The sequence below is a fragment of the Papaver somniferum genome, chromosome 5 (assembly GCF_003573695.1).
Source record: "Papaver somniferum cultivar HN1 chromosome 5, ASM357369v1, whole genome shotgun sequence".
Taxonomy (NCBI): Eukaryota; Viridiplantae; Streptophyta; class Magnoliopsida; order Ranunculales; family Papaveraceae; genus Papaver; species Papaver somniferum.
In genome coordinates this window covers 78,685,522-78,697,832 of record NC_039362.1, presented here as the reverse complement: position 1 = coordinate 78,697,832, position 12,311 = coordinate 78,685,522, and the positions used below count along the sequence as shown (strand labels likewise).

The following is a 12,311-nucleotide window of genomic DNA, read 5'->3' as shown; positions in this document are numbered from 1 at the left end:
ATTGTTCTGATTTTATGATCGAATCCACGGCTTGATCTAATAGAATAACAATAACTATATTATCTCATTACTCCGATTTCATGATCGAATCCACAACTGGTCTCATAAATGGTAATAGATAAATCTTAATTACTCTGATTCTATGGTAGAATCTACGATCCCATGGAATGGTAATGCTCACTTTATTATTCTGAATTCGTAGTCGAATCCTCAGCTGATCCTATGAATTAATAATAAACATCTTATTACTCAGTTTTGTGAATTATTCTCCACTGGATTCCACAATTAGTAATAAATAATCAACAACCGGGAGTCTGAGCTACCTCTAAGTAAGCCCCGATTCAAATGGTGAAGGTGTATTCAACGACGATACACTAACATTCACCGCACGAACGAGTATTTCAAAAATACAACGAAACGATGAACCTATGCAAAATAGAGAAGAAAATAATAAATAATTAAAAATATTGACCAGGGTGCTGGGAGCACGGACACACGACCAACCGACCGTGTCGTGGTCAATCCCACGCCAGTTTTACATTTTTAATGCATTTTTATTATTTTCCATGATTTGATGAAAATTCTCTCATTTTATCAAATCTCCTTCGTCTCGAGGAAACTCCTCGGTTTCATGGTACTTCTATAAATCCATAAAAAATAATATAAAATTAAGGAAAGGAGTGTGGGGCGTGACCATTGGCCAACCGGCCATGTCTTGGTCCCAACCGGCCCCACACCCCACGGTTTCTTATTATTTTATTATTATTATTATTATTATTTCTCTAATTTCATGAAAAAACTCCTTGATTTCATGGTGTTTTTGCACAAATCATCAAATAATAATAAAATAAAATAAATTATGAAAACTTGTGGGACCGGGCCTTGACCGGCCGGCCATGCCCTAGCCGGTCGCACACGCCCTTTTGTTTCATTATTTTATTATTAGTTTTCCTTGAATTCATCAAATTCTTTGATTTCATGGTATTTCTTTCAAATTAGGAAAAATTCCCTCAATTCATCAAAAACATGTAAAAAATACACAAAAATTAGGGAAACTCATGGGATCGGGCCCAAGCCAGCTGGCCATGCCTCCCACGGTCCCACACGCCCTTGTTTTTATTATTTTAATATTTTTTGCTTCCCTGAACTCATGAAAACTCCTTCAATTCATGGAAACTCCCTAAATTCATCAAATTTCTCAAAATTCATGAATTTTTCATAAAATCATCAAAATATTATAAAAGTAAGGAAAAGGCACCACGGTACCGTGGTCACAACCGTCCGACCATGCCTTGACCATGGCGGTCCCACGCCTCCTCATTCCTTATTTTATAATTATTTTTCATCATCTCATGGTGTTTTCCTCAGTTTCGTCGAAACCCTAATTTTGGCATATTTTCTCGAATGGATGCTCAATTGCACGCCAGAAAATATCAAAATTCTCAGGACTGAGACGCGGACGCCTTGGGGACACGAGCACGCTATCTTGACCAACCAAGATTGGCTCTTTGGTTCACGGAAGCCGGTCCCATCAATTTTCACAGTTTTGATCTAACTTGCACAATTGCTCGTATTAGGTCCAAAACTCTCCCAAACACTTTGGATTTTCATGAAGTGATCGTCAGGCGGTCACGGGAAAACCCAGGGCCGGTTTCATGACTCCATGGTCGGTCCCTCGCCTCGTCATAATTAATTAGGTTTTCTCACCTAAGGCTCAGACGAGCATTTTTGAATAAATGATTAAGCCAGCATTTAATCATTCTTCCACCAACAAATCATCAACTCTTCAGGAGTTCTTCGCATTTTCTCACGTGATCATATGGACACTACATGGTTGATTCACGGTCCCATGTAGTCGCTCCCTCCTTCGTCCCATGGTTGAAATTCTGACGAACCATGAATTTATCATCAATTGATCAAATTAGGGTTTCTGAATCCAAGGATCATCATTCCAGATTCTAACCTTAATAATTTTACGACGACCTCATGGTCATTAATTTTATTAATTATGCTCGGTTCAACGACCAGTATTCTAATTAATATTTTTGGTACGCTACCAATAATCCATCAGACGAGCAACACATGCTCAGACGATCAAATATTCAACAATTCATCATATGAGCAACACTTGCTCAGATGATAAATATTTGCTCAAACCAAGAAATATTGGTTCAACAATCAATATTCGACGATCCACCGAATGAGCAATACTTGCTCACTTCATCGTAAGAACTATACCTCTGTCTCATGACTTTTTCAATTCATGAGTTTCAGAAAAATCATGTTCGACACTCGGCAACTACATGGACTCATCGTCCCATCAAACCACGAAGTCCTCAATTGACTAACAAACCACGAGACGTCAATCGTGTCACTTGGGGGGATATCACTTAGGGTTTTGGTCTGGCGGTCTACGACACGTGTGTTCAAACACACGATGGAATGTGAGCAAGTCGTGCAATCAGTTGAAAGAATTCACGAGGTGGTGGGTCGAAAATCGACCAAGTCTCCACACGTTGAGCAACTGGTTTCAAACACGATCTCCACTTCCCCACTCCTTGATTCCATCAACTGTCACACTTCATGGAATCATGGTGTCTAAAATTCCAACAATATAAATAAGTCTCTGAATCATGATTGAATCATCGACATCATCAATCTCACGTCAAACTGACAACACGAGATCATCAACTCATCAATATAGCAACTACTCTCAATTGAGCAATTTCAATCATTCAGAGCTTATCATATTCAGAATTCACACACCCACAATCTTTGATTACCATTTATTCCACACATTTCCCAGCTTCCCTCCTACAGATCAACCCATCCTCTCTTGTGACCGAATTTACTCTGGAATGGTCATTGTCTTGATTTAGGCCAAAGTACTACAGATTGATCTCTCGAATCTAAAGCACCCCCTTTACAGCGGTGCATCTGTGTGAGGTTTAACATTTCGCTCGGTTCGAGGAGTCTCCTCCGTACGGTCATCTCCTCAATTCCTTAAAAACCAGCAAATTGTTTTTACCCATCTACAATTAGTCAGATACAGATCCCAATATGCTATATACAGAGAAAGCTAAAAGCAGCGGAAACCTAACAATTTTTACAACCCGCACTATAACAGAACTAGCTACAAACAGCTTTACATGGATCGAAGCTTTCACCTAGAACTAAGATACAGATTATATCACAGATAGAGTTAAAGCCTAAGTTATATCAATGACTAAAATCTAAATAAGTATATACAGAACTTAACTACAGCCACTAAGTTAAATACAAATAAATAAAACTGAGTGATTTACATTGACTGTACCTACTGAAATATAGAACAAAGTGTATCTATGAACGAGATGACTTGCAGGTTATAGTATCACAACAAACTGAAAGTTACAGGCGCTGAAATGATGTCAACTATGAACTAAGCTACAGAATATAACTATGAAGAGGTGCAGATACAAAATGATCGAAGTTAAAGGCTACAACTACAATATTATTTTTTTGAATGCAACGACAGATAGTTTTCAGTAATGAAAAATATATGAACAAATGGTTTAGCTTGAACTACAAAACAACAGAAAAGTTACAGATGCAAGTGAACTGAAAAATTACAACTACAGCTAACAACACAAAGCTAAAATGCAGTTTATATAGACAAGTGGATTATACTACTGAAAATTAGATACACAGATGGGTTTAACTACTATAAGCTAAGAAAGTAAAGGAAAACAATTGAAAATTTTGCTAAGCATCTACTGGATGCGACAGACTACAGATGGGATGTAGTTAACCTGCTAAGTTATGACTACAAAACATCAAATGGAAAAAATTACAGAAGCACAGAAAACTGACAAGCCACAGCAACACAAATGCAGGCAGTTTTAAGTGATGCAAGATAGATGTGCAAATGGACTAACTAATACAATGATGCTTGTACGAGAATGCAGGTAGATAGAATAATTGAAGTTAAAAGAAAAACTACAACAACTACTACAACTAATATGCAATAGAACAAGCTACAACTATAATGACAGGAAAACAAAAGAAAATCTAACACATATATACAAAACTAAATTAAAACTAGTAAGATGAAGCTAGAATCAACTACACCGCTACCAAGTCCCCGGCAGCGGCGCCAAAAACTTGGTAGGCCAAGAAAGATAACCTACAATTGTAATAAACCGCAAGTGCACGGTGTCAACAATGTAAACAGGGCAAATACGGGTCGAACACACAAAGACTAGTCGGTGTAACGTTGATTCCAAAGTCTTACTAAAACTGATTCAAAAGAGAGAGTATCACAAGGGTTGTTTTGTTGGGTGTCGATACGACGAACCAATTGGTATGAAGTGCTAAATAGAATGAAGAAAGTAAATGAAATAAAGGATTTTAAACACTCAAGTGGAAAGTACTATGGAAGTTGAATCCAGTACTTAACCTAGGTTAGATAGTTTAGCTAACAGTGTTGTCCCTTTAATCGGCGGTAGAGATACAAGTCTCCCGTTTTTCCGATAACTTAAAGATTCTTAAGTAGATGGTCTAATGTCAACTAAAGGATTAATCCTTAGAATTAGATGTCTTTTTATAGCACAACTAATCACAGATTAACCATATCAAATGAAGCATGAGTTGGATCAACAACATACAAATATCCTAACAACTACAGATGCAAGACATTTGAAGTAAAAGTTATACATATATGCTGGTAAACAAGTATTAAACCATTCCATATGCAATAATATTCAAACAAAACAACAGAGTTTGCTAAAGTAATCTAATAAGCGTAAGCTCTTCATTTCAACCCTAATTAACAAACTAAAACATCACTACAAAATTAAAACCTAACACTACAACTTGCACCGGCTAGTCCGGGCTTGCTTTTCATCAACAACCCATTCTCTATTTATACAAAAGTTTCCCAAAATAGAAATCTCATTTTCAACAAAGTACAACCACAAAATTAGGGATTTGATGTGATTAAACTCACTATTGAACCGCCACTGCACTTATCTTCATCTTGTCGTTATTGCAAAGAAAGTCAAATTCAGACCTAATTTTACACACCTGTTGTTGTAGAGAGAATTGGTCAACATCTTCTTCTTTTTCTGACTATTGCCGTCAATTTCTTGCTGCTGCTTTTGATGTTTGCAAGGAGTAACAAAATCATACCTCTAGCTTGTCAATTATTTCGCTTGTGAGAACCAAACAGCTGACCTACTCTTGTATCATTCAAAGCCTAGGGTTATGACTGAATATTGATAATAGAAAAGATAAGCAACAAGTCTTGACATGGTAAAAGTGGTGATAGATGTATGGGTTTGATAGATTTGACATGCTAAGCAAATTGGGGAGACACAAAAGATGGGTGATTGAAATTTTGGGGAAGAAGAACACAGCAGCAGAGAGATATTTTGTTTCTTGTGATGAGATTGGGTTTTGGGAAAGGTAATGGAATGGATATTCAGGTGTGAAGCATGAAGACCCCATTTTGGTATGAGAAGAAAAATTGGGATTGGCTTCCTTTTAATTCCCAACATGGCTATCACTTGAATTTCATCCCATTGATTTCTTCTTCTTGCATTTCTGGTCCATTAGTAGATCCATTAGCTTCACAACTCTGCTGGCACCATGGCTGCGTTCTCCACTACACGCGTCTGCCTAACATCGATTTGGTAACTAGCTTGACAGGGTATTGTAGCTCCACTTCCTTCAAAGCACATGTTCAGACCATTCTTTCCATTCCCCTAGAATTACAAAACAAAAGTCAGGACAATTCCCACGCATTTTACTCGCAACGAATAAGAAGTACAAAATATATAGTTTGGCATTATTATAAGCAATTAGTGCAACAAAATACCCTAAACACCTACAAAATGATAAGAATGTATGCAATATTAGGTGCCCATCACTCCGTCATCAGACGAAGAGTCGCCACCAATTTTTTCAGGGTTAGTAAAAATAAATTGAGAAACAATTTTCATCTGCTTCTGAAAAAAACATTCATCTACTCATGGAAATACTCCTTTGTCAAAATATTATCAAGTTTCTTGTTCATTTCTACCAGCTTCAACTCGTGTTGATTTTCACTTTCAGAGATCTGTTGAAGTTGTGCAGCTTCACTAAACTCTGCCATCAAATCCCTCGCGGATCGAAACGGCTCTGATACCAATTTTCATGTACCTAAGTACAATGACATGATTGGGTTGATAAATTGAGGATAAACCTCTCTTAATTCGTGAAAATCAAGCCTTTCAGTTCAAAAGAACACAGTGTGTAGAACAAAGTTCTGTTTTGGATTAATAATCTGATAACCCTAACTATTACAGGACTTTCAGCTTATAAAGCTAAACCTTACTCTTAAATCCAACGGCTACAATGCCACCAGATGTTTACATCTAACCCACTCATCACAATGATAAGGACACCCACTCTTAAGTTAAATACTACCACCAACTACTTATACTAAATAACGACACTAACATGATATGGGGCACTCCCACTCTCATACACGGTACATGACATATAACAATTCCAACATTCCATGTCAGTCATAATCACCTTGTTCATGTCACATAATCACCTTGTTCATGTCACGTCCGCCTTCTACTCTTCATTTTCTTCTTCTTCTAGGAGCTAACAGAGCTTATCACATTTCTTCCCGTTCTAAAAGAAAACAAAAACTCTATTATCACCCTTTTCATGTGAATAGTAAGATCATTCACCTCTTATATTATCTTCTTTTTTGTGATACTTGTTGTTGCCAGTGGTTTTGTATGATTGGATGATCGGGTTGTTTGCGATCACATTTGGGTGATAACTTGAATTATCATTCGGTAACCATCATAAATCTGCGAGATAATTGGCCGACTGTCAAGGAGGCCTTCTATATGATGAGAAAACTGCAATTTGTCGGTCACAACAAATGTCCCAGAAATTTAAAATTTGAAATCTTAAATCTTGCAATTTCACAAAATTAAAGTTAAATTGGGGATAATCAATCAAATTGATCACCAATTTATTTGAAACACACTCATACAAACATATTCTCAGGTCAAAATTCTGAAAAATATCCATTGTATCGATCAGAATCGATCGATTTCACCATCATATTTGTTCAAAATAGAAAAAAATTCAAAGTTTAACTATGATTAAATTCATAGAATTAATCAAAAAATGATCAACCAAAGAAATTTATACATCTATCCAATTTGAGGAATCAACAAACAACTCAAATCTTCATGCATTATTTCGCTGAAGTTAATTGGAAAAGAAAATCTGGAATAAAAACAGAGGTATACTGTAAATTACAGAGATTTCGGGTCATCTCGGGTTAATCGCGGATGTAGGAGATGATGAACCAGATCGGGTTAAAACCGCACCCGATTAATTAGCCCAGAATTCTTGCGGTAGATACTAAAGATAGGAATCAAATTACTCTCACAGTCTCACCTTCATCACCACCATACCGAAAAAAACAATGAGTAATAACTTAATTGATTCTTCATTAACCTGTCAAAGATAATAACTTGATTATTTGACCATCAGAAGGAAAAATAAATCTCTCATGCAAGATCTCAAATACGCAAAATCAAACTCCCTTTCCGACAGCCAGGTACCCACCAAAAATTGAAGTCACACAGATCTGATCAATCTCCCATAACCCATGATTCAAATCCAATCAGAGTAGAAACTGCATCCATTAAATAAAAAAACGGAATTTGTTTGGTAGGGAGTTAAAAATGCAAAAGAAAGTTACGGAAAAGAAGGCATTGAATTGGGGTTGTATTTACCGTAACCACTTAAAATATATATGGAACCCTAGACTGGTTATAACAAAACACAGTGCATGTAAGAGCACCAACACGTGGAGTTATGAGTTTACATTTACCACACTTGTTCTTTTTAACGCTTTTAGGAATTAAAATTTAATTTCTATTTTTGTAAAATGCTAATAATATATGTTTTCCTTCCGTAAAACAGTACCGGCTCATAAACCCGTGATATAAAATGAAATTATAAAATCATAGTAGATTTTGTTTAGGAACATTTGTAATCTTTCCTGAACAATTCCACACTCATCGGAGGAACCGATCGAGCTTTTCCTGGAAGAGGGATTCAATGGCAGTCCGCCTAGATGCTCTATCATGGAGAAAAGTGTTGCACAATATGTGTCCCAAGCTCTTTCTTTATCGGTGAAAATTTATTCGGATGGGAATCGAGTGATTTCTCAGTCGGCCCCCCACCGCATTGCGGTCATCTAGTTACATGGGAAATTCTAGTTTTCACATGAACGTGATAATTGCAATTATCAAAATGTGCGAAAATTAAAATTATCACAGTTTGCAAAAACTGAAATTATCCTCTGTGCAACACGAAGTTTGGGATAAGACAAATCGTAATGGAAGGAAAAAACAGCGACCAAGTGATTAGTGTTTGTCTTATGACTCTTATCCAAATATTGATTAGGATCTCCGATGATTCCTGGTTTCATCCGTGAAAAAAGGTAACTAATTCACTGTAATATTAATTAAGCCGGAAATCATGTTGATAGACTGTTGAATAAGGCAACTAATTGACCGTAAATAAATATATACTTTTTTTTGTTTGTTATTATAAGTAATGGGTAAAGATTAATTTAGTGATGCCGAAAATGTGAAAACTTAAATTCAATTTAAACATATTAATCAATCTTGACCATAGATCTTATTTTTTATGCTACACGTATATACCATCTTAATGATGGGTTTCTTAAAGAGAGAGATTAAATTTGGGTTTCTCAGAAATTTTCACAATAGAAAACCTGGCTAAATTGAGGCATAGAATGATTAATTTGGGCCTACGACTACAAGACAAAAAAGAATATTTTGAAGTAAAACGGATAACCCTTATCCAATTATTTTACTAAATGGTAAAACTACTCCTAATTGATTAGTGCTAATTTGGGAAATTAAATGATGTTTAATCAAGTTAACCCTGAAATCAACTACCATTTATTCATCGTCAAAACTTGAAAAAAAATTAATTTTTTTTTCAAAACTCGATCCAGAATCGGTTGATGTTAGTGCAGTTGTAAACCGATTTTGGGTTGAGTTTTTTCAAAGAATGAAGTAAACCCAGAATCGGGTTTTTTCAACACCCAAATAAACCGATTATGGGAATCAATGTTTATATATGCCCTCATAATCGGATTATATCTTACTTTCAAAAATGAAATATTCATTACATAGTTAGGAAATTAGCGCATTACATATATAGGATTTAGTATGGGTATTTTAGAATTTGACGCATCAAATGTTCATCAATGAACCTCCGAGCACGTCGGTACAACGTTGTATATTCTTTATGCTGAATGAACTTAGTTTCCCCGTTACGAATTCTCCAAATCCCATTGAAACGTTCCAGCTGAAATTCAGTGAATTCTTAAATGTTAGTAAGTATGCGAACTTTTAACGATGACATAAGTATAAATATTATCGGATTAATCACTTTTTCCCTAAGAGGAGCTTGTGGATGATGTTGGTACACCATATTTCTAACTTTAACATACTCTCGCATTGCGCTTTTTATGTAGTTGAATCGAAATGCCAAGTCTCTCCATTTGCGGTTATTGTGATTCCCGGTACGCCCGTAAAAGAACTCTTTAACTATCTTCCAAAACATTGAATAGATTTCATTCGGACGTTCACGGAACGTATTAGCAAACAATTTAACGAGATACAAATCTTCATACGGTTCCCATTTCACGTCTACTTCCGGATCCCACTCCATTTTCTAGGCTAAGTGTGTGATGTTGGAGTGCTTCAAAGAGGTTGTCTTTATATAGATATAGACTCAACATCTATTTTTTTCAAATTTAATTCAAACAATCGGAGTTTAGGTATGTCCACATAGTCCGATTATGTCCTTGAAAATCATATAAAATGTGCCTCTCAATAATTGGATTTTAATATTGCACATGTAATCTGATTCTTGGCAAAAAAAAGTTATAGAAGAACTACCACTTTTCCTTGCAAGAATCGGATTACATGTGATGCCAACATAGACCGATTATAGAGGTTGTCAAAATCTGCCTCTCAATAATCGGTTTTTAATTTGTCACTTGTAATCCGATTCTTGTCAAAAAAAGATACATGAACATTGTCACTTTTCCTCACAAGAATCGGATTACATGGGATGCCCACAGAAACCGATTCCCTAACTTTGGATTTTTTTTTGTTTTGTCATAATCGGACTTTAAATGTATCCTTATTCTGAAAACTTAAAAACTAGGTGAACAAAATTTTCGGAATCGGTTTATGTGGTGCACCTTCAAAACCCGATTCTGAAATTGTGCCCCTGGAGAATTGTCAGAATCGGATTTTATACAGGTAAATGTAAACTGATTGTGACAGAAAAAACTTCCAGAGTCATGCATTTTTTGCACACACACATTGTAGTAGGTTCTTTTGTCGCGTCTTAAACAAACACAAACAATTTTCAAAAGAAACCAGATTCAGTCATTCATAAACTAAGAATATAACTGTTGATGGTGGATTTTCAACAAAGGTCAAAATCGTAAAATCATGATACTGCATGCTTCTGACCCGGCTTCAGGAACGCATGTGACGATTCATATTTTACGATCCGTGAACCGTTTCACGATCTCTGATCGAGTTCCTCTCAGAGCCGTGATGAATATGATTCTCGAAAAGCCTCCCACTAGCTGAGCGTTCGATGATGTGCATTTCATCATGACCTCTTTACATAGAAGAATGATCGGCGATCCTCCATAAATAATTTTTCAGAGGGAAAACGCCTTCAGGACGTCGGTGACACTCACTGTTCCCTGACTATGTAAAGAGACCGTGTATAGATTCAGGTGGTTCTCCATACATAATTGTTGAGAGGGCAAAACGCCTTCAGGACATCGGAAACACTCGTTGTTTCCTAACTATGCACCTTTCAGAACGGGTATGACGCTTTAACTGGCTAATATCCCTTCTGCAATAGATTAATTCTACCGTGACATTCACCACTGAATTCCTAGAAGATAATCTATTTTATATCATTACTCCGATTTCATGATCGAATCCACGGCTGATCTAATGGAATGGTGATAGATAATATCATTACTCCGATTTCATGATCGAATCCACGGCTGATCTCATGAAATGGTAATAAACAATTTTATTACTTCTATTCTGTTGTCGAATCCACGATCTTGTAGGATGGTAATGTTCATTTTATTATTCCGAAACCGTAATCGAATCCACAGATGATCTTATGGATTGATAATAAATAACTGACCTTTATTACTCGGTTTCATGAATCATTCTCTACTAGATTTCATTAATTAGTAATAAATACTCGACAATCGGGCATCTGGACCATCACTGAGTAAGCCCCAAGAAAATGGTGCAAGTGTACTCAACAATGATGCACGAACGAGCACCCAAATGCACGAACGAGCATTCGAAAATATGGACAAATGAGGAATCCTACACAAACCAGGAGAGAGAAAATAATAATATTAAAATAATAAAGAGGCGCCCAGGGACCGGGCCAACCGGCCGGCCGGGCATGCCCTAGACGTGGCCGGTCCCCATGCCTCTTCCATTATTTTTCCTTATTTTATTATTTTCATGAACTCATGAAAACTCCTTCATTCTAGCAACTTTCCTTGTTTGAGCAAAACTCATGGTTTCTCCATATTTTCACGGTTTCATGAAAAATAACAAAAAATAGGGAAAGGTGTTGCGGGACCGGGCTACCTGGCCGGCCGACCATGCCCTAGCCGTGACCGGTCCCACACCTTACAATCCCTAATCTTTCATAATTGCTAGTTCCCTCATCTCATGAAACTCCTCAGTTTGAGCAAAAATCATGATTTCTTCATATTTTCTGAAATATTGCTCAAACCATGAAAAAGCCAAAAAGTCAAATGGTCACATGACCGATAGGCTACTCACGCCAAATATAAAAATATCATTATTTTAATATTTTCCAAATTTTGATCAAACGAGCAAAGTTCTACTTGCTCATTCGAGCAAAATCAGGAATTTCAGTCAAAGATCGAACTCTTCTGAAAATTTCATAATATTGCTCAAACGCACATCAGAAAATGCCGAATCTCTCAGGATTGAGACACGGACATTATGGTGACACGTGCATGCTTCCTTGACCGACCAAGGCCGGCCCTGAGGCTTGCAAGGAGCCGGTCCCACACATTCTTATAATTTTGACCTAATTTGCTCAATTGCTCATATTGGCTCCAAACTCTTTCTAACCAACTTGGAATTTGATCAACAACCATCCGCTGATCCCACGACCAC

At 36.6% G+C, this 12,311-nt stretch overlaps 1 long non-coding RNA gene across 1 annotated transcript; it reads right to left on the bottom strand.

Moving 5' to 3' along the window:
• Positions 1–7,130: 7,130 nt before the first annotated feature.
• Positions 7,131–8,419, bottom strand: LOC113277565. Its single transcript, XR_003324986.1, has 2 exons — positions 7,621–8,419; positions 7,131–7,509 (listed from the first exon to the last, which is right to left on the bottom strand). It is a non-coding gene; the product is annotated as an uncharacterized LOC113277565 (long non-coding RNA).
• Positions 8,420–12,311: the final 3,892 nt, after the last annotated feature.